The 20,907-nt window shown below is 45.8% G+C and overlaps 1 protein-coding gene across 3 annotated transcripts in view; it reads left to right on the top strand.

Annotated features, from left to right (window-relative positions):
• Nucleotides 1–20,907, top strand: part of STX8 (syntaxin 8) — a 309,930-nt gene that overhangs the window by 217,431 nt on the left and 71,592 nt on the right. The window lies entirely within an intron of this gene.

The raw sequence follows: 20,907 nt of genomic DNA, 5'->3' as shown, positions 1-20,907 counted from the left end.
AAAGGAAAATTTTCTTAAAGTGAAGGGAACCTATGTGAAAATTAACTTGATTGTTTAAAATTAGGCCAAGCTTGTATTTTTTAACGTCAGTCTTAACCTGGAATCAACATTTCTCACCAAAAAACGCAAAACAAGACGCTACGGGAATGGAAGCTTTGCAGCAGAAGGGAGGCCCTATTCAGCAGATGGGGAGGGCCAAGGGAGCAGGAGGAAGGGGCGGGACTGGCTGAGTCGGTAACGGGAGCTGTCTGTGAGAAGTCTGCTGGCTTATCTGTTCCCAGTAGGGAAGTGCTCTTCACTTTCCCCATCGCAGGTTTGACATCCATCACCACCATGCCTGCCTCCCTGATCTGATGGTAGGATTTATATAGTGAGCTTCTGAAAAAGTGGAAAGGGAGGTGCATGGGAACCAGTTGTGAAACGATAAATCAAGACCTCTTTAAGGTCTAGGATTATTTTGGCATCTTTCACATGAGAGGCTTTAAGAAGCAGAAATATGGCTAAAAGCATGGGGTTTATTTTAAGAGAGAAAACAGTTACAATGATCAATTTGGCTGTTTAAATAGACATAGCTTCATCATGGCTCCAATGTGACTGTTTTGCACCTAGCAGTAGAGAGAACAGCTCTAAATTAACTCCTTTCATCTGATTTTACTGTCCCTGGGTAAACTGAGCCCCATCCATCATTCCAAAGGCTCCATAAAAACTTGGAGTTGCTGGGAGTACCCAGGGCAACAGTGTGGTTTGGTTTCTAAGGCTACTTGTGGAAGAATCACATCTCCACTGTTTCTTGAACTGGAGCAGAAGCATTTCTGGGTTTTGTGGTCCGGATCCTTTTGGGGCATTCTGCTTTCCTTAGAAACCTTCTCCATCTCCCAGCTCCAGCCCTCCTTGCCACTCAGTGCATCCCCACAGTTGCACCTTTTTCTTTCTTTCTTTCTTTCTTTCTTTTTTTTTTTTTTTTGAGACGGAGTCTTGCTCTGTCGCCCAGGCTGGAGTAGAGTAGTGCGATCTTGGCTCACTGCAACCTCCGCCTCCCAGATTCAAGCAATTCTCCCACCTCAGACTCCTGAGTAGCTGGGACTACAGGCATGCACCACCACACTCAGCTAATTTTTGTATTTTTAGTAGAGACGGGGTTAAACCATATTGGTCAGGCTGGTCTTGAACTCCTGACCTTGTGATCCACCTGCCTCGGCCTCCCTAAGTGCTGAATTACAGGCATGAGCCACCTCGACCAGCCATTTTCACCTTTTACCTGCACATCTGTCTCTTGATTTCCCTGTCATTTTCTGACACTCAAAAGGCTTAAACCAAATTCATCATTTGGCAACCCCCCACCCCACCATCATAAACACACATGCCACACACACTTGAAGCCCAAACAGGAAGCCAGCCCACTCCAGTATTTGTGTTTTGGGCACCATCATTCTCCCCATGGCTCTAGCTGAACCATTCCTTTCCTTTGTGAGCTCTTTCTTCTCCCCCAGTGCCCTCTATCCCTCAGGACATAGCATTTCTTGCACACTTAGGCCTCTCCCTTTGCGTTTTCTCCGTCAGCATTCTCTGGAGGGCTGGATTGCTGCAACTGTACCTTCCCAAGGGGGCTTCCTTTCCCCTGGTCTCACTTCAGTCCAGTGCATCCTCGATGCAGCCACCCACTTGATCAACCTGAAACACTACTCTTATCTTGCCAGGTAATAAAGGGACCCTTGGTAATAAACCTTGGAGAGCTCCAACCTGCCCCTGAGCAGGGGTCCCCAAACCCTGTTAGGAACTGGGCGGCACAGCAGGAGGTGAACCATGGTTGAGAGAGCATGACCACCTGAGCTCTGCCCCCGTCAGATCAGTGGTGGCATTAGATTCTCATAGGAGTGCAAACCCTATTGTGAACTGCACATTCGAGGGATCTAGGGTGTGTGCTCCTTATGAGACTCTAATGCCTGATGATCTGAGATGGAACAGTTTCATCCTGAAATCATCTCCCCCTCCCCCAAGTCCGTGGAAAAAATTGTCCTCATGAAACTGGTCCCTCGTGCCAAAAATGTTGGGGACTGCTGCCCTAGAGTATACAGCCCACAGTCTGGCTCTGGATCTAAGGCTCGCCATGGTCTCTCTACAGGGTCTCATCTGCCACTTTGCTCCTCTGCCCCTATGGATACTTCCCACTGTAGCCAAACCCGTTATTTCTCCTGCCCCAATCCTAGCTTTTCCGTTTCTGCCTCTTAGCATTTGTTCACATAGTGGGCTCCCCTCAGTTGCTGTTCTCCTTTAAATGTTGCTTCACCTGCACTTAAGAGTCATGTCAGCCAGGCGCAGTGGCTCACACCTGTAATCCCAGCACTTTGGGAGGACAAGACAGGCAGATCACTTGAGGTTGGGAGTTCAAGACCAGCCTGACCAACATGGAGAAACCACATCTCCACTAAAAATACAAAAAATTAGCCGAGCATGGTGGTGCATGCCTGTAATCCCAGCTACTTGGGAGGCTGAGGCAGGAGAATCACTTGACCCTGGGAGGCAGAGGTTGCAGTGAGCCAAGATCACACCATTGCACTCCAGCCTGGGTGACAAGAGTGAAACTCCGTCTGAAAAAAAAAAAAAAGTCATTTCTTGTGGCCACTATTCTGTTTTTCCTCTATGCACATCATGTATTTTTACTCTTTCGTTTATTAGAGATACATGAATATACGTATCTTTGGAAGAGAAGCCATGCCTCCTTCTCTTTATTCACTGTGGAAGCCAGACAGGTACAGAAAGGAGTCAGGCTGCAGTAGAGAAGAAAAACCAGAAAGCTTCCCTCTCAAGAGGTCAGCCCCAGGTGACTGTTGCCAGCTAGCAGTGGGCCCATTATTGCAGTTTCTTCTGATTTTTCAAGGAAAGCCAAAACCTCCGTTTCCATGTGAAATTGCTTAATTTCAACTTTTCACGTGATACTTAAAGATAGTATCTACTAGAGAAAAGAGTCCCTTAAAATTACAATTTAAAAACCATTTCAAGTGCAACATTGATCTGAAACAGCAATATATTTACTGAACAAATACAAAACAGAGTAAAAAGCCTGCCTTTCAAGATGACTTTGGAATTCATAAGAGTAGATTTTCTGGAAAATCAGGAGTTAAATGTTCCATCCTGTGAATTTAGGATTTAAATGATAGAATCCTATGCTAGTGTTTATCATATTTTTCCTTTTGCAGATGAATTTCAGTATTATAAATCCTCCTTAACATAGCCAGGTGCCTTTAATATCTTCTTATTTTCATTTTATGAAAATGTTCAATGAAACAAATTTTTATATTGCATTTTCCCACATTGACATTAGCGGACAAGTCTGTTTGGGAGGGCTACTAATCGCTCAGAGAGTCTGCAGGTTGGGGAAAATCATTGCCCTTTCCAGCTTCGATAAATGAGAGTGGGTCACAGGAGGGAAAGAAGCAGCTGCCTCTTTGATAGGCTGAGAAAACAGGAGTTACTGGCCCCGGCAGGTGTTCGGAGAATTCCCACACAGGTGCAGATTCCAAATGAACTATTATTTATTACACTTGGGCTTCTGTGACACAGTCATCTTGCATCCATTCATCACATTTTTATTGAGTCCCTTCAGCAAGGCCATGCCATGGAGGAATCCTGCGGTGCATCAGCAGGATTAGAGTCTTACCTTCAAGTTGCTTAAAGTCCAGCAGGAGAGAGAAACATCACAGTCACACTCATATGAGACAGAATCTAATCAGTGTCTCTGAGTTCCTAAATGACCATTTTGAAGCATTCATAATAGTAGTAAGAGTAAGCAGTGTCCACTGTGCTTTCGAAGGCATATAATGTCTTTCCTGGGTCATAGAGAAAAAGCCCTTTCTGAGCATAGGCCAGTAGACTGAACACACCGCAGGAATGAAAGGTCCTTTGTTGTTGTTGTTGTTTAGACAGTTTCACTCTTGTTGCCCAGGCTAGAGTGCAATGGCAGGATCTTGGCTTACCGCAACCTCCGCCTCCTTGGTTCAAGTGATTCTCCTGCCTCAGCCTCCTGAGTAGCTGGGATTAGTCAGTGACATCACACCTGGCTAATTTTGTATTTTGAGTAGAGATGAAGTTTCTCCATGTTGGTCAGGCTGGTCTCGAACTCCTGACCTCAGGTGATCTGTCCACCTCGGCCTCTCAAAGTGCTAAGATTACAGGCATGAGCCACCTCGCCTGGTATGAGGAGTCCTTTTACACTGGAATTAAGTTCCTAGAAGTTTTCTTGATTGGTTGGGTTGGTTTCTGGAAGCACCTTGATTAGTTACATAATCAAGAGGTGCAGTGTCCAATTCTAGGATTTATGGGATGGCTGTGGGTCTCAGGAGTCTGTAGTCTTGTACTGTGATTCTCTGGCTTTGATATTCAAGAGCCTCACCTGCAATGCTTTTTAATATTCAAACATCTGGGCCCCACACACAGAGATACCAATTCAGGGGGCCTTGGGCCTTGGAATCTGATTTTATCAAGTATCCCTATATAATTCTGAAATAGGTGATCCTTGAAAACTGTTCTTTGAAAAGCTGTGCTCTAGCAGTAGAAGAGAGTAGACAAAACATCTTACTGCAGAAATGGCGTGCCATGACAGAGACGTGTGCGTGGCCCTTCCGCAGTGCTGCAGGAGTCGAGGGTTGAGAAACAGCTCCATTCCAGCCACCCTGACTGGAAGTCACTTGAGTTAGCACAGACAAAATGAGTGGATTTGGTAGTTTGAAATGAGTAAAGGATTACTCAGAGTGCAAAGAACTGGCAAACCAAGGCAGGGGAGGGCAGTGTGTCTTCAGGGGATCTGATCAACTCACTCTCCGGCTTAGAAACCCCTCAGAGGCGCCCCAGGCCCTCAGAATAAAGTCCAAACTCCTTAGCACTGGTTCCCGCAGCCTAGTAGGATCTAGTCTCAGGCCAAACCTTCCTTCACTCCCTCACCCTTGGCCACCCTGAACCCTTGCTTCTTAATACACACATTCTTTTTCTCTCCCTGAACAGTTGGCATCCCTGGCCTTCCTTTATTTTGGTGGCCTTGTACACATTCCTGCCTCTACCTGGAATACCTGCCCTCCTTTCTATCCCTGATTTTCCTTCCCTAACTTTTCAGCCCTTCAGGGTTGATTTGGGGTGGCTCGTCCTCCAGAGCAGCTCAGTCGCAGTATCTGGGGATCTTGTTAACATGCAGGTTCTGGCCAGGTGCAATAGCTCACGTCTGCAATCCCAGCACTTTGGGAGGCCGAGGTGGGCAGATCACCTGAGGTCAGGAACTCGAGACCAGCCTGGCCAACATGGTGAAACCCTGTCTCTACTAAAAATACAAACATTAGCCCCGTGTGTTGGCACATGCCTGTAATCCCAGCTACTTGGGATGCTGAGGCAGGAGAATTGCTTGAACCTGGGAGACCGAGGTTGCAGTGAGCCGATAGTGCCACTGCGCTTCAGCCTGGGCAACAGAATTAGACTCTGTTTCGAGAGAGAGAGAGAGAGAGAGAGAGAGAGAGAGAGAGAGATGGGGAGAGGAGAGTAAGTGGTCCTTAGGATTTTGAGGAGTAAGCTTGGCTCATCCTCTATCGTAGTGTGGACACTGAAATAAGTTATCAACCTCCTTTGAAATACTAATGAGCTCTTTTTCTTCCAAAACTTAAGCAGTGTTTGGTATTCTGAGAAACAGCCTTTTATTTTTGTGCTTCAAAGTTTCTTTTTAAAGTGGATGTATATTTTCCAGTGGAATTCTCAAGATATTTTTTCATGTGTGTTTGTAGGGGTGACATGTTTTAGAAATTTCTTTCCAATCCTCTTAGGCATTGTCCAAGAGTTTTCTGATATGTAAAGCTCTCAGTTCCCTTTGATTGTTTCTGAGCGGGTTAGGACTCCCTCATTCCATTTTACGTTAAAGTTAACAATTTCCGGGGAATTATTTGAAATGAAATAGGCATTCATTCAAATGTTCAGAACTTCATTTCTCCCACACCCATTTCTGGCTGTGGCCTTATAGGAATAAGCATGTAAGCTAACAAAAAGTGATAATAAAAGGGATAAACCAGGCTTGGTGTGGTGGCTCACGCTTGTAATCCCAGTACTTTGGGAGGTTGAAGTGAGCGAATCATGAGGTCAGGAGTTTGAGACCAGCCTGGCCACATGGTGAAACCCTACCTCTTCTAAAAACACAAAAATTAGCTGGGTGTGGTGGTGTGCATCTGTAATCCTAGCTACTTGGGAGGTTGAGGCAGGAGAATTGCTTCAACCCGGGAGGTGGAGGTTGCAATGAGCCGAGATTTTGCCACTGCACTCTAGCCTGGGTGACAGAGCGAGACTCCATCTCAAAATCAATCAATCAATCAGTCAATCTAAAGTAGTCTATTTTCCTAATTCCTGGCGTGGTAATTTTGCACCTATCAACCTGTTAGTTGTTCTTGGCAGCTGGATCTCTATCATTCCTTTAGGCTCTACTCCCTAGCAGAAAGGGTTTTCACGCTGGTTTGCATTCAGCATTTGCTTTGCTACAAGGTGCTGAATCCTCATACAGATAAAGTTCCTAAGTCTCATTAGAAGGGGTTTGAAATGCTAATTCACAGCTGTTGACAGGTATGAATTCCCATCAGTCTGGAATGTTTCGCCTATTCAAAGTAATGGAGCATCCTTGAATATAATCTCTTTTAAAACCCAGAAATGTGATACCTGGTTGCCGCAAGCTAAGAAAGAGAAAACTTCCCTGAGATGCCCAGAGCAATTTTGTCTCAAGAAATAAATAAATGAACAAATAGCCACATAACCCTTCAGAAATAGAAATGTTCCTATGGAGCTTTATGTAGAGCTTTAGGTATTTATGTTCGTGCGAGTGTATTTACGTGTGTGTGTGTGTGTGTGTGTGTGTGAGAGAGAGAGAGAGAGAGACCACCTTGAGTGCCCACGTTTGTATTAGTATAACTGTAACTTATTTTTCAATTCTTGAGGTAAAGATCTAGCTCATCTACTAATTTATTATCTTTTTTTTTTTTTTTTTGGAGACGGAGTTTCGCTGTTGTTACCCAGGCTGGAGTGCAATGGCGCGATCTTGGCTCACCGCAACCTCTGCCTCCCGTCGGGCAATTCTCCTGCCTCAGCCTCCTGAGTAGCTGGGATGACAGGCACGTGCCACCATGCCCAGCTAATGTTTTTGTATTTTTAGTAGAGACGGGTTTTCACCATGTTGACCAGGATGGTCTCGATCTCTTGACCTCGTGATCCACCCGCCTCGGCCTCCCAAAGTGCTGGGATTACAGGCTTGAGCCACCGCGCCCGGCCAATTTACTATCTTTTAAAAAAAAAAAAAACTTACTGAAGCTGGGTGTGGTAGCTCACACCTGTAATCCCAGCATTTTGGGAGACTGAGGCAGGCGGATCATGAGGTCAGGAGTTTGAGACCAGCCTGGCCAGCATGGTGAAACACTGTCTCTACTAAAAAAATACAAAAATTAGCTGATTGTGGTGGTGGGTACCTGTAATCCCAGCTACTCGGAAGGCCTTAAGGCAGGAGAATCACTTGAACCCGGGAGGTGGAGGTTGCAGTGAGCCAAGACTGTGACATAGTGCTCTAGCCTGGGCAACTGAGTGAGACTCTGTCTCAAAAAATTAAAAATAAGGCTGGGCACGGTGGCTCACGCCTGTAATCTCAGCACTTTTGGAGATGGAGGTGGGCGGATCATGAGGTCAGGAGATCAAGATCATCCTGGCTAATGGTGAAACCCCATCTCTACTAGAAATACAAAACTTAGCTGAGCATGGTGGTGGGCGGCTGTAGTCCCAGCTACTTGGGAGGATTAGGCAAGAGAATCACTTGAACCCGGGAGGCAGAGGTTGCAGTGAGCTGAGATCGCACCACTGCACTCCAACCTGGCAACAAAGCAAGACTCCGTCTCAAAAATAAATAAATAAATAAATAAAATAAAAATAAAAATAATAAAAATTCACTTTCTACAAATAATGACTATTAACTGTTTGGATGTATCTTTCTAGTCTTTTTTCTATGCATGCATATAGTACATCTACATGTGCTATGGTTTGAATGTTTCCGCCAAAACTCACATTGAAATTTGATTGCTGTTATGACAGTATTAAGAGGTGAGACCTTTAGAGGTGATTAGATCATGAGGGCCCTGCTCTCATCAATGGCTTAATGCTATTATCACAGAAGTGGGTTACTTATCAAGGGAATTCAGCCCCCTTTTCCTCTCTGTCTTGTATGCTCACTTATGCCTTCCACCCTTGCTGGTTTGACTCTCATCAGAAGGCCATGTTCTTGGACTTCCCAGGCTTCAGACCATGAGCCAAATAAATTCTTTTCTTGGTAGATTGCCTAGTCTGTGATATTCCGTTATAGCAGCAACAAAACTAAGCAAACGTATTGTCTTTTTTATTCCTTTCAACCATTTTGCGATCGTATCCTGCATACTTTGAGAGTTACTTTTCTCACTTCCTGGAGTTGAAACCACCTTTGCAAAATTATGACTGAGACAATGAAAGAGGTCCAACTTAAACAACTCCATCTTGCCTCTAATTTCCACGCTGTCTTTGTTCATTCCTGGTCGTAGGCTGAACTAACTGTGGGAAGAACTTAGTTGATAGTTTAAAACAAAGATGATAGTAGCCCTTTCCCAGAAAAAAAAAAAAAAAAAAAAAAAAAGTCCTTTTTGCCTGGGAACTAGACTACTAACATTAGCCACAAAATTAGAAATTATGCTTTAGGAATCACATAGCTGGAGACTACAAGATTCTGATCCTTTTTAAACTGCACCTAAGATCAGGACTTGAGATGGTTTGCAGAGTCTACCCTTGATGGATTAACCGGCACCACTTGATCTTGTGATCCCCAACCCCAGGAACTGACTCAGCGTGAGAAGACAGGGACACCCCGTGTTCAACCCAACCAATCAGCAGTCCCACTCACTGCTTCTCCCCTCCACCAAATTGTCTTTAAAAATTTTGAGCCCCAAATGTTCAGGGAAACTGGTTTGAGTAATAATAAAACTCTGGTCTCCCGCTCAGCCAGTTCTTTGTTAATTACTCTTTCTCTATTGGGAATCCCCTGTCTGGAGAAATCGGCTCTGTCTAGGTAGTGGGTAAGGTGAACCCAATGGCTGGTTACAAATTGGGTAAAGTGGCTGGCGCAGTGGTTCATGCCTGTAATCCCAGCGCTTTGGGAGGCCAAGGAGGGCAAATCATGCGGTCAGGAGTTGGAGAGCAACCTGACCAACATGGTGAAACCCGGTCTCTACTAAAAATACAAAAATTAGCCAGGTATGGTGGCACACACCTGTAATCCCAGCTACTCAGGAGGCTGAGGCAGGAGAATCGCTTGAACCTGGGAGGGGAGGCTGCAGTGAGCCGAAATCGTACCACTGCCCTCCAGCCTGGGTGTCAGAGTCATATACAGTCTTGAAAAAAAAAAAAAAAAAAAAAAAACCACCACCACCACCAACAAAAAAAAAAAACAAAAACAAGGTGAACCCATTGGGCATTTACACAGTCTCAAAAATTTCTATGGCTCCATGTTTTCCAACAAAATGACTGTATAACTTTTTTTAAATGTGTGTATGTTATATCGATCTACATGAACTCCTGCTTGAAGCAAGTGTTTTTAAGCATTTATTATAAGTTGTTTTAATTTGAAAGCTGGAGGAACAGAAAACCAAATGCAATGTGTTTTCACTTATAAGTAGGAGATACACATTGGGTACACACTGACATATAGATAGGGACAATTGACATTGGGGACTATTAGAGGGAAGCTAGAGGGAGGGGAGCAAGGGCTGGGAAACCACCTTTTGGGTATTGTGCTCTCTACCTGGCCGAGGGCATCATTCATACCATAAAACTCAATGTCACACAATGTACCCATGTAACAAATCTGTACATGTACCTCCTGAATCTAAAAATTGAAATTATTTTTTAATTCCAAAATAAAGCACAGTTTAGAAAAGAATTGAAAGGTGGAAACCGCAGGAAACTCAGACACATTACAGTATCTTCATTCTCAGTAGGGAAATACTCTGCTTTAAGAAGTATTGGGACTTGTTCTCATCTTGAAGACCTTGGGTGTGGCAGCTGAAAGCCGTTGTTGTGGTTGTTGTTGTTAGTCTCCTCCCTCAGCCTCCTGAGTAGTTGGGATTACAAGTGCACACCACCACGCCCAGCTAATTTTTTATTTTCAGTAGAGACAGGGTATCACCATGTTGGTGAGGCTGGTCTTGAACTCCTGACCTTGTGATCTGCCCGCTTCAGCCTCCCAAAGTGCTGGAATTATAGGCGTGAGCCACCGTGCCCAGCAGGCAGCTGAAAGCTTTGAAAGATGTGATGCATTTCCCCAAAGGTAGCCAAAAATGTCATCACTTTCCTAGGCAAATACATCTTGGGTTCTAGGTGCTGTATTGGGTAAGGCAGGATACAGTGGTGGTCCCTGCCCTCAGGGAGCTTATATTGCAGTTGGGGGAGGGAATTGAGACAGTAAACAGACACACATAAATGTAATAATTACCAATTGTGATAACAGTCTAGACAGCCAGAAGGCCCTCTGGATGTAAAGACTCTGAAAAAGGATCCAGTTCTGCATTACTGATTTTATTAACATCATTAAGATTGTCACTAGAGAATGGTTTGGCTAACATAAGAATGTTTAAGTACTTATGACAGATGAATGAAACACAGCACCATTAGCTCCATTTGGATGCATTATAAAATAGTCTCCAGTTACTTGTAAACTTTGGAGAAGTGAAATGTCACTGCAGATCTAGATCTCTAGCGGAAGAAAGCCGCTATTTTTGTCCATTCCTTCTGTGAATCTTTTCTTCCTTACTTGGTGGATGATGTTGGTTAAGTTAACCAAAGGCAGCATGTTGATCTGATGATTTGTTACCTCTGTCCGCTTTGTTCATTGGTGTTTTGGATGAGGGAAAAAAAAAATGATGCGATCTCTGCCTCTTAGTCATTCTCCCTCACTCCAACTCAGCCCTCCTTCCAGTTCGCCCATTTCCCATTATGGAGCAGAAAAGACTGCTTAAGGCCTGGTTTATTTACCTAATAAACTGGCTCTTGTATTGCCTGGGAAATGCTAAAATTTTTCAGCCAAGAAATCCTAGTAACAAGCAAACAGAGGTCCAGCAGTCAGGTCTGAAGAAACAACAAAATGAAGGTCAGCTAATATCGTCATTATTCTCCTTCCTGGTGGCCATGACAGCGCCCGGGTTTATTTGAAGATCCCAGACTTCGAATCATTGCTCGCATTGTTTGTCAGCCGCCCAAGTATTTTAGGCTGTGCCAACAGTTTCGGATATTAATGTATTCTAGAGATCAGTGAATGAAGAATTCCTCTGCACTTTTTTCCTTTTTAATTTTTTTTTTCTTCCCCTTTCCATACACTTTGTTTGCAGTGTCTTTGTCTGCCAGAGGTTGCTGGGCATTTCTAATGAGAAAGCAAAGAATTGCAGAAGGAAAAAGGCAGAGAGGGGGGAGGGAGAGAGAGAGAACAGGCGGAGGAAAAACAGGGCGTGTTTAGCACTTTAACAGTAAGGTGACATTTTTACAAGCTAGTCAGGTGCACAGAACTCATTGGGGAAAGCGGCATTGGCGATGCAAATTGAGAACGGAAAGCACAGTTTTTGGAAACGTCCAATTCATTGATTAGCTTCTCCCAACAAAAACGCACTTTTATTTTTGAACATCATTTTCCCGGCAGGACACCCGGCCTCCATCCCGCTTTAGTATTCATCCCAGCTTCATTACCGCAGCCACCTCGCAACCCACCCTGGGCAGCTGCTAAAAGGGGGGAAAAATTAAAGCAATTCATACTCCTGGTGACTTACTGCTGCAGAATAATTGGTTTCTGTTTGCAAAGAACATTATCACAGCAAAGCCCAGAAAACAGAAAGGTCTGTCTGAGAGAGGGTTTCTGGGGCTGGGGGGAGGGGGAGGGGAGGGAGGGATGTGAAAAATCACGTTTCTGAAAAGGCAATTAGCTAATAATTAATTTTTTAATATCGTTCCATACCAGGATGTGTCCTTATGTGATATATGTACATAGGCTGGTTTCGTAGCGTCGCCTTTGATACCGCATGGAAATGTTAATGAGACTAAACCCGTTAAAGAGCTCTTTAGACAGCGCAGCGCTTTGGGGAAGGCCGGAATGAAATGCAGACCCTCTGAGGGCTTCTCCGACACACAAGAAGTCCCTTTGTTTCCTGTTTTATAAACCAGAGGCATGTCTAAAATTGCAGGGAAAGTGAGAGGGGGTTGAAGAGTTGGCGCCGGAGGCCTGGCTTTCTATATTTAAAAAGAGAAAAAATGGTTAGCTAGTTCTTCGTGCCTGGATTTGATAGGCAGTCTAGGGTGTTTTTGAAGTTCTGAAGGAAGGTTCTCTGAAGATGTAAGCGGGATCTGTCTTTCACTTAGACTTAATTAAGAAACTTGCTGGCTTTGTCTGTAGGGGGCCCATTACGCGCAAGCTGCAGCCCCCTCTGAATAGGGTCTCAGCCTGGAAAGTGTATACAAGCCATACCGCCTTTGTGTCGTGTTGCCAAACTGGAGGCAGGAGCGAGTGCGAACGCGGCTCTGCCAGGGGCCATCCCTTGTTGTCCGTAAACGTGAACCCACGTCCCAAACAGAAAGCCGAAGCCAGTGTGCGGCCATTCCCGAGGGACGTAGAACGAAGAAACCTTTTAGAAAATGACGATCGTCAACAGAAACGTGGTAGGGGGCAGAAGAGTGTCTCTCGTCCCCCAGAGCCCTGTTCCTACCTGGCAAGGATGGACCCACACCAGGGTAACCCGAGTCCTCGGAGGCTTTGGGGGAGGGTGTTGGCGGGGGGTTGCTTAGAGCCTGGCTCCAGGCACAAGCTCACTCCCGGCTTGATTCCACCCAGGCCAGGGCCTAATTTTGCCTTGGTCGCTGTTCCTGTAACCTTGAGAATAATTTCCCCCTGGTGGGCTACTGTGGCCTACCCTATTTAGAACAAAGTTGCTGAATGCTGGAGGATAAAGAACAGTTGGAAGGCTGTGAGCAGTGGTTAATCAGCTAATTCGCATTTCAAAAGACACTAATAAGAGGTGATAAATTCAAATAAAGCCCTGGGTATGAGTACTTTACTCACTCGGGAAAGCCTACGGAGGGCCTCTCCCTCCTGTTTCTCTCTCCCAGCCCATCCTCTCCCTTTCCCTTTGAAGCTGCGGGACCTCCCAGGGTATCGCACCTCTGCCCTCTGCTTCCCTCTGGGCAGAGGCCTTCACACCTTCACCTTCCTCAGCCGCACCCTCTGCCACAGGATCGGCACCCTTTGGGGTCCACTGCTGCCAGTCGCTCTGACCATGGGCCCTCTGAGCCCTCTCCCTCCCCTCTGTTGCCCTTACAGGATCCAACCTCTTCCCTCCCAAGGAAATGACAGCTGCCTTGTTCCCTCATCTCTGCCTCTCCCCCTGCTCTGTCCGGTCTGGCAGCCCTTGGCCAACTCTGTCCAGTTGCCATTTGCATGGCTGTGACAGGCCCCTACTGCTCACTCTGGCATTACCGTGCCTCAGGCCGGCAGCTCCAACTGCAAGGGCACGTGAGTGGTCCGATGGGACTTGAAGTGGCTCCACATCCTCCCGATTTGGCACCGAAAGCTTTTCTGCCTCTGCTCAGATGCCTGCCATTCAGACCCCGATGGGTGGGCTACACCGTGGGCTTTCCAGGGGGCTCTTTTTCATTGGTTCTGTCTGCTCTTAACCGGCTCATGGCCCTGTCCTGGATCCAGTGTCCCTCACCCAGGGACTGGAAAATCATCCAGCCAACCAAGTGGCACTGTAGAATTAGCCGTGATGCCAGAGAGCAAGCAATTTAGTTTCAGCCAGCAGTTCAAGTGTTGGAAAACGAGCTGCTCCGAGCTCTCTTTTCTCCTCCTCCTTCAGCCCCTTAGCAAAACATAGAATATTGTTGCCACTGATAGAACATGCCTGTAAAAGGAACTGAAAGTCATTTCCTGGAGCATCTTGGATCCAGATGTTTGGCACCTCTGGTTGTTTTTGTTTTCTGTGTTTTGTTTTTCCCTTGACCATCATATTCGTATGGGATCTTTTCTAGGTGGTCTCTAGATGTCAGAATCCTGGGGCACGTTAGTCCCATCATGCTCTGGAAATTTATTAGGGACTCGGCCACCATCTTAGTGGCATGCCTTGAAGGAATAACATTTTATATTTGGCCATGAGTGAGGTGGATTTCCCTGAACTTCAGCCTTGACAATTTGATGACAGTTAGACATATCTTCACAGCCCTAAGAGGGCCATTGACTCTGAACAGTATAACTGGGAGCTGGCCAACCTCAGGGTTTGTCACCTGTGATAAAGTCTTTTTGCTTAGCACACATTCTGGTTTTCAGTAGCATCGTTTGTTGAATGTTATTCAGACCCTGAATTATTATTATTATTATTATTATTATTATTATTATTGAGACAGAGTCTTGCTCTGTTGCCCACACTGAAGTGCAGTGGCATGATATCAGTTCACTACAAACTCTATCCCCCAGGGTTCAAGCGATTCTCCTGCCTCAGCCTCATGAGTAGCTGGGATTATAGGCATGCGCCACCGTGCCTGGCTAAGTATTTTTTTCCTTTTTTTGAGGTGGAGTCTCGTTCATTTCGCCCAGGCTGGAGTGCAATGGCATGATCTTGGCTCACTGCAACCTCTGCCTCCCAGGTTCAAGCAATTCTCCTGCCTTAGCCTCCTGAGTAGCTGGGATTACAGGCATGTGCCACCATGCCCAGCTAATTTTTTGTATTTTTAAGTAGAGATGGGATTTTGCCATATTGGCCAGGGTGGCCTTGAACTCCTGACCTCAGGTGATCTGCCTGCCTCGGCCTCCCAAAGTGCTGGGATTACAGGTGTGAGCCACCACCATCAGACTTTTTTTTTCTTTTTTTTTTTTTTTTTTTTTGTATTTTTTGTATTTTTAGTAGAGATGGGGTTTCATCTTATTGGCCAGGCTGATCTCAAACTCCTAACTTCATCATCTGCCTTCCTTGGCCTCCCAAAGTGCTGAGATTACAGGCGTGAGCCACCAAGCCAGGCCCAGATCCTGAATTATTCTTAAAGGATTGCCACGTTCAGGAGTGTTGACCAGATGACCCTGTTGGGGCTAAAAAATGATGCCCAAGGCCAAGCACTGTGATTCACGCCCATAATCTCAGCTACTCAGGAGGCTGAGGCAGGAGAATCACTTGAACCTGGGAGGCAGAGGTTGCAGTGAGCCGAGATCACACCACTGTACTCCGGCCGGGGTGACAGAGTGAGATTCTGTCTCAAAAAAAAAAAAAAAGTGATGCTCGAAAGTCTGGCACTTTGGCATGCTGAATACTTTGAACTGAAGGACTCTGGAGGGGCCTCAGAGGCTTGTCTCTTTCTGACCTTCTCCTGCTCTTCTTTTTCTTCCTTCCCTCTTTCCCCCAAGAAAAGCCACAGAAAGTAGACTCTTTCTTCCTCAAGGCAAGCCATAGAAACTAGAACCTGTCTTCTCCAACACCAGCCACAACATCTAGATATATGTCTTTAACCTATCCCCACTTTTCTCTGTAAGAGCTGGTTATAAATGAATTCTCTGGAGGTGGAGGATCAGTTGAGACCAGGAGTTCAAGACCAGCCTGGGCAACGTAGTGAGATCTCTCTCTACAAGAAAGAAAGGCAGGGGGCAAGGGCAAAAAGAGAGAGAGAAAGGGAGAAAGAGAGAGAGAGAAGGAAAGAGAAAGAGAAAGAAAGAAAAGAGGGAGGGAGGGAGAAAAGTAGCTGGGTGTGGTAGTTCGAGTATTCAGGAGGCTGAGACAGGAGGATCACTTGAGCCCAGGAGATGGTGGAGGCTGCAGTGAGCCGTGATTGCACCACTGCCCTGCAGCTTGGGCAACACAGTAAGACTCCATCAGAAAGAAAGAGAGAAAGAGAGAGAGAAGAAAGGCTCCCATGTCCCTTCTGTGTTGGAATGTGTGAGCACTAGTGTCTTATCACCAGGGACGTGTGGAGGACAAGTTCTGCCTCAGGACATAGGACCCATTTGCTGCCTGTCAGCCAGAGGATGATCAAGGTAGTAACTCCTCCAGAGTCCAACTTTATATCAGAAAAAGCTCTTAGCTATAAGCAACAGAAACCATCTCTGACTACATAAGTGCAAAAAGAATTTATTGAAAGAACTCTGAGTTGTTTGAAAAGCAAATCGCCAAGAAGACTAGATGATCAGACTAGGAAACAGGGAAGGAGGCTGGGCACGGGCCTCACACCTGTAATCCTGGCAGTTTGGGAGGCTGAGATAAGCAGATTGCTTGAGCCCAGGAATTTGAGACTAGCCTGAGCAACGTGGCGACACCCTGTCTCTACAAAAATTATCTAGGCATGGTGACAGGCACCTGTAGTCCTAGCTACTCGAGAGGCTGAGGTGGGAGGTCAAGGCTGCAGTGAGCCATGATTGTGCTATTGCACTCTAGCCTGGATGACAGAGTGAGACCCTGTCTCAAAAAAGAAAGAAAGAGAAAAGAAAAAAGAGGCCGGGCACAGTGGCTCACACCTGTAATCCCAGCACTTTGGGAGACTGAGGCAGGCAGATCACGAGGTCAAGAGATAGAGACCATCCTGGCCAACATGGTAAAACCCTGTCTCTACTAAAAGTACAAAAATTAGCTGGGTGTGGTGGCATGGGCCTGTAGTCTCAGCTATTTGAGAGGCTGAGGCAGGAGAATCACTTGAACCTGCGAGTCGGAGGTTGCAGTGAGCCGAGATCATGCCACCGTACTCCAGCCTGGTGACAGAGCAAGACTCCATCTCAAAAAAAGAAAAAGGAAACAGGGAGGAACCAAAGGTGACTACAACCCCGTCAGAGACCCATCTAGTTGAGGAAGTCATTGACACACTGCTGGATGCCGCCCCACCCCCGGCCTTTTTCCACTAGCTAGCATGGCTAGTGCTGAATACCAGAGACCATAGCTGAGGGCTGCCACTGTTGGCCCTGGAGGATTGCTGCTATTGCCACCATCACCAAAATGAATTCTGCACTCTCTTTCCTTACTTTAAGCATTGCACACTCCAGAGTCACTGCACCTGGCTGGTCACACCGTAGCTAGTAGGAAGGCTGGAGAATGCCAGCATCTGGCCCATGCAGCCCTGCTTCTTGCCAAGACCCATAGAGTGAAGCATTCCTCAAATGTAAGAGATGGATTCAGCTGGAAAGCAAACACGTGTTCACTGCAAACTTTCGGTCTACGGGGAAGTATTTGCCCAAGAGGGAAATCTTCCCACTGAACCAAGTGACTTTACCCAGGACCAACTATGTCATTTGCACAGCCCATGCACAATGAAGATGCAGGGCCCCTTGTTTGGAAATGATCAAGAATGTCAAGATGGCGGCCGGGCGCGGTGGCTCAAGCCTGTAATCCCAGCACTTTGGGAGGCCGAGGCGGGTGGATCACGAGGTCGAGAGTTCGAGACCATCCCGGTCGACATGGTGAAACCCCGTCTCTACTAAAAATACAAAAAATTAGCTGGGCATGGTGGCGCATGCCTGTAATCCCAGCTACTCAGGAGGCTGAGGCAGGAGAATTGCCTGAACCCAGGAGGCAGAGGTTGCGGTGAGCCGAGATCACGCCATTGCACTCCAGCCTGGGTAACAAGAGCGAAACTCCGTCTCAAAAAAAAAAAAGAATGTCAAGATGGCAACAGGAGAGCATTGAATCAAGCGTGGGCTCCCTTTTAACAGGGAACCCTGTGTCATTGCCAAGGTCACACACCCATAAAACTGGCCATAGCTTTACCTTAACAGAGTCATAAGTCCATAGATGGGTCCTGGGGGCTTTATAAGCCCTTATGAATAGTTTGGTATCACTACAGGAATAAACGACAGTTGGTGTATTCCTATTCACAACTTGAGCTGTAACTATAATTACAGATGCTTCTTGACTTATGAGGGAGTTACGTTCTAATAATCCCATCTTAAGTTGAAAATATCATAAGTGAAAATGCATTTGGCTGGACACAGGGGCTCATGCCTATAATCCCATCACTTTGGGAGTCTGAGGTGGGCAGATCACCTGAGGTCAGGAGTTCGAGACCAGCCTGGCCAACATGGTGAAACCCCATCTCTACTAAAAATACAAAAATTAGCTGGGTGTGGTGGCAGGTGCCTGTAATCCTGGCCACCCAGAGGCTGAGACAGAAGAATCGCTGGAACCTGGTGAGCAGCGGCTGCAGTGAGCCAAGATTGCGCCACTGCACTGCCAGCCCGGGCAACAGAGCAAGATTCCATCTCAGAAAAATAAAAAAGAAAAGAAAAGAAAATGAATTTAATATACCTAATCTACTGACCATCATAGCTCAGGCAAGCCTATCTTCAAGGTGCTCAGAATACTGCATTAGCCTACAGTAGGGCAAAATCATCTGGCAACGCGATACGTGATAGAGTTCAATACTGCTTGTTTACTCCCATGATCACGTGACTGGCTGCGAGTACACTTGCCGTTGCCGTTGCCGCCTGGCATCGTAAGGGAGTACTGGCCCACATATCACTAGCCCAAGAAAATGGCAAAATTCAAAATTCATTTTCTACTGAATAATACTGCTTTTGCATCATCGTAAAGTCAAAAATTCGTAAGTCGAGCCATCGTCAGGGACCATTTGTATCCCTTTGTTACAGTCAGAGCAACTGAGGAGCTAAATAAGAGGAGCTGTGTTGCCGACCCAGCTCTTCTGACTCTTTTTTTTTAAGACAGAGTTTTGCTCTTGTTGCCCAGGCTGAAACGCAATGGCGCAATCTCGGTTCACTGCAACCTCTGCCTCCCGGGTTCAAGTGATTCTCCTGTCTCAGCCTCCCAACTAGCTGGGATTGCAGGTGGCCGCCACTGCACCCCACTAATTTTTTGTATTTTAAATAGAGATAGGATTTCACCATGCTGGCCAGGTTGGTCCCGGAACTTCTGACCTCAGGTGATCCGCCCACCTCAACCTCCCAAAGGGCAGGGATTAGAGGCATGAGCCACTACACTTGGCCTATTCTGACTTCTGTGCTTCTCTTTCTTTATACCATATCACCCTGTGCACCAGGAGCTTACAGAGTGGACAACTGTCAGCATTCCCTGGAATGTGCACCACATAGTCTAAGCATCACCCTCCAGACTTGTAAATGTGGAAAAAAGACCACTCACTCAATTTCAAATGGGACTTTGCTTTTCACTTCCAAGAACTGCACTGCAGGCAGGAAGAGCAGTGCTCAGGAGCTGGTACCTGGGTGACCTCCTTCCTCTAGTTCCTTAATTAAAAACGAAGCACAGACTTTCTTGTACATACATGTACAATGTGTGTGTGTGTGTGTGTGTGTGTGTGTGTGTGTGTGTGTGTGTTCCTCGAGCGAGTCATTTACTGAAATTCCCAGTGCTTCAGTTTTCTCATCTGCTAAAATCCTTGGCCATAATGTCAGATCCACAGACAGGACTGATGCCTCTCTGCCCCACTGCGCCTGGTTCCCCCAGCAGGCAGCACCTCATTCTTGAAATCAGAACTCACCTCTAAGACTGCATGCATTCCCATTCTTCTGCTTCCCTTTCTGCCATCTGCTCTGGCCCTCAGTGACTTGAATGCCCAGCATATGGACTCTGCCAACTCCTGCTAATCCCCGCTTCTATCAGCAAAACGCTTAGTACAGGCTTCCTCTCTTCATAGTCTTGTCCAGAGCCTTCACAATCTCTCTTCCTTTCTCTCTTCTCTTCGTTTTTCTCCAGTGGTGTGTGTGTATGTCTTTTTGTCTTTCTGGTACCCTGAGAGTCTACCACGGTGCCTTATACAGAGAGGCATTCGGCAATCTCACCGCTCTTACTGATTGCCTTCTACAGGGTATGTCTCTGTCTTCTTTTCTGTTTTTCTACCCTTTCTCACTTCCCTTTGCCAGGATACAATATGAATTAAAGACATATTTTTAAGAACATTTGTGGTGTTTATAAAATACAGGGTTATTTGATGTGTTTTTAATTTAGAAATCATAGCTCTTCAAGAAAATATAGCTCTCTTTAAAAAGCTATAACGAATGTAATTGTTCTTTATTGCTATGTGGTCTTTAATTGATTTTCCCCCCTTAAGGTTCTCTTTTTTCTATTTTCAACCCAAGGAAGGAGAAATTTCCAAGGGTTATTAGTTCATTAGCTGTTAGAAAGAATAATTGATCTGTCAGCTCGAAGGATTTATAAGGATTTAGCTCACAGAATTCATGAAAGCATTGGCATATGTTTAAGTTCTGCCTCAAAAGAAAACATTTCTGAAGGGGCTTCCCTTTACTTTTTTGCAAGATAAAAATTAGCATCTCTCTAGTGATGAAAAGGCCCTCTATTTTTTAAGATCCTCCCAGTCTTAAAGAGCTACGGTGTTCGTACCTATACCTGAAAAATCGGATACACATTTTGACCACCAAAAGAATGGATCATAAATATTATAAAGCTTTTGGTTTCTTCTAGTGTTTTATTTTCCCTCATAAAAGAAATGGAATACAACTAACATTTCTTCAACCTTAAATGAGGTTTTTGCCTTTTTTTTTTTTTTTTCTTTAGCAAATGCACCCAAATTGGGTTTGGTTCACAAAGGAAAGACTGACTGCAGGGCTCACAGACCCATCATTAGCCATCCCTGCCCTCTTCAATGGCCTGTCCATTCCACTGCTCACAATATAAGAGTAAGGCCGTAAACAAGAGACCCAAGAGAACTCTGGACAAGAAGCGTACAATGGAGTGGGATAAATTTCTTTAGCATAAATAGCAGTCTCCAAGGGTGACTGGTGTGAATGGATCCCTGCTGTGAGGGTCTCTGTGCCTACAGAGGAGATCTGTGGCTTTAAGAGCTCTGGTCCCACCCCCTGGGCTGTGGAAGTGCTCAGCCTCCCCTGCTGGGCTT

This window comes from Saimiri boliviensis, chromosome 17 (genome assembly GCF_048565385.1).
Source record: "Saimiri boliviensis isolate mSaiBol1 chromosome 17, mSaiBol1.pri, whole genome shotgun sequence".
Lineage (NCBI taxonomy): Eukaryota > Metazoa > Chordata > Mammalia > Primates > Cebidae > Saimiri > Saimiri boliviensis.
Note: the sequence above shows the minus strand (reverse complement) of the source record. Positions and strands in the feature narration are given on the sequence as shown.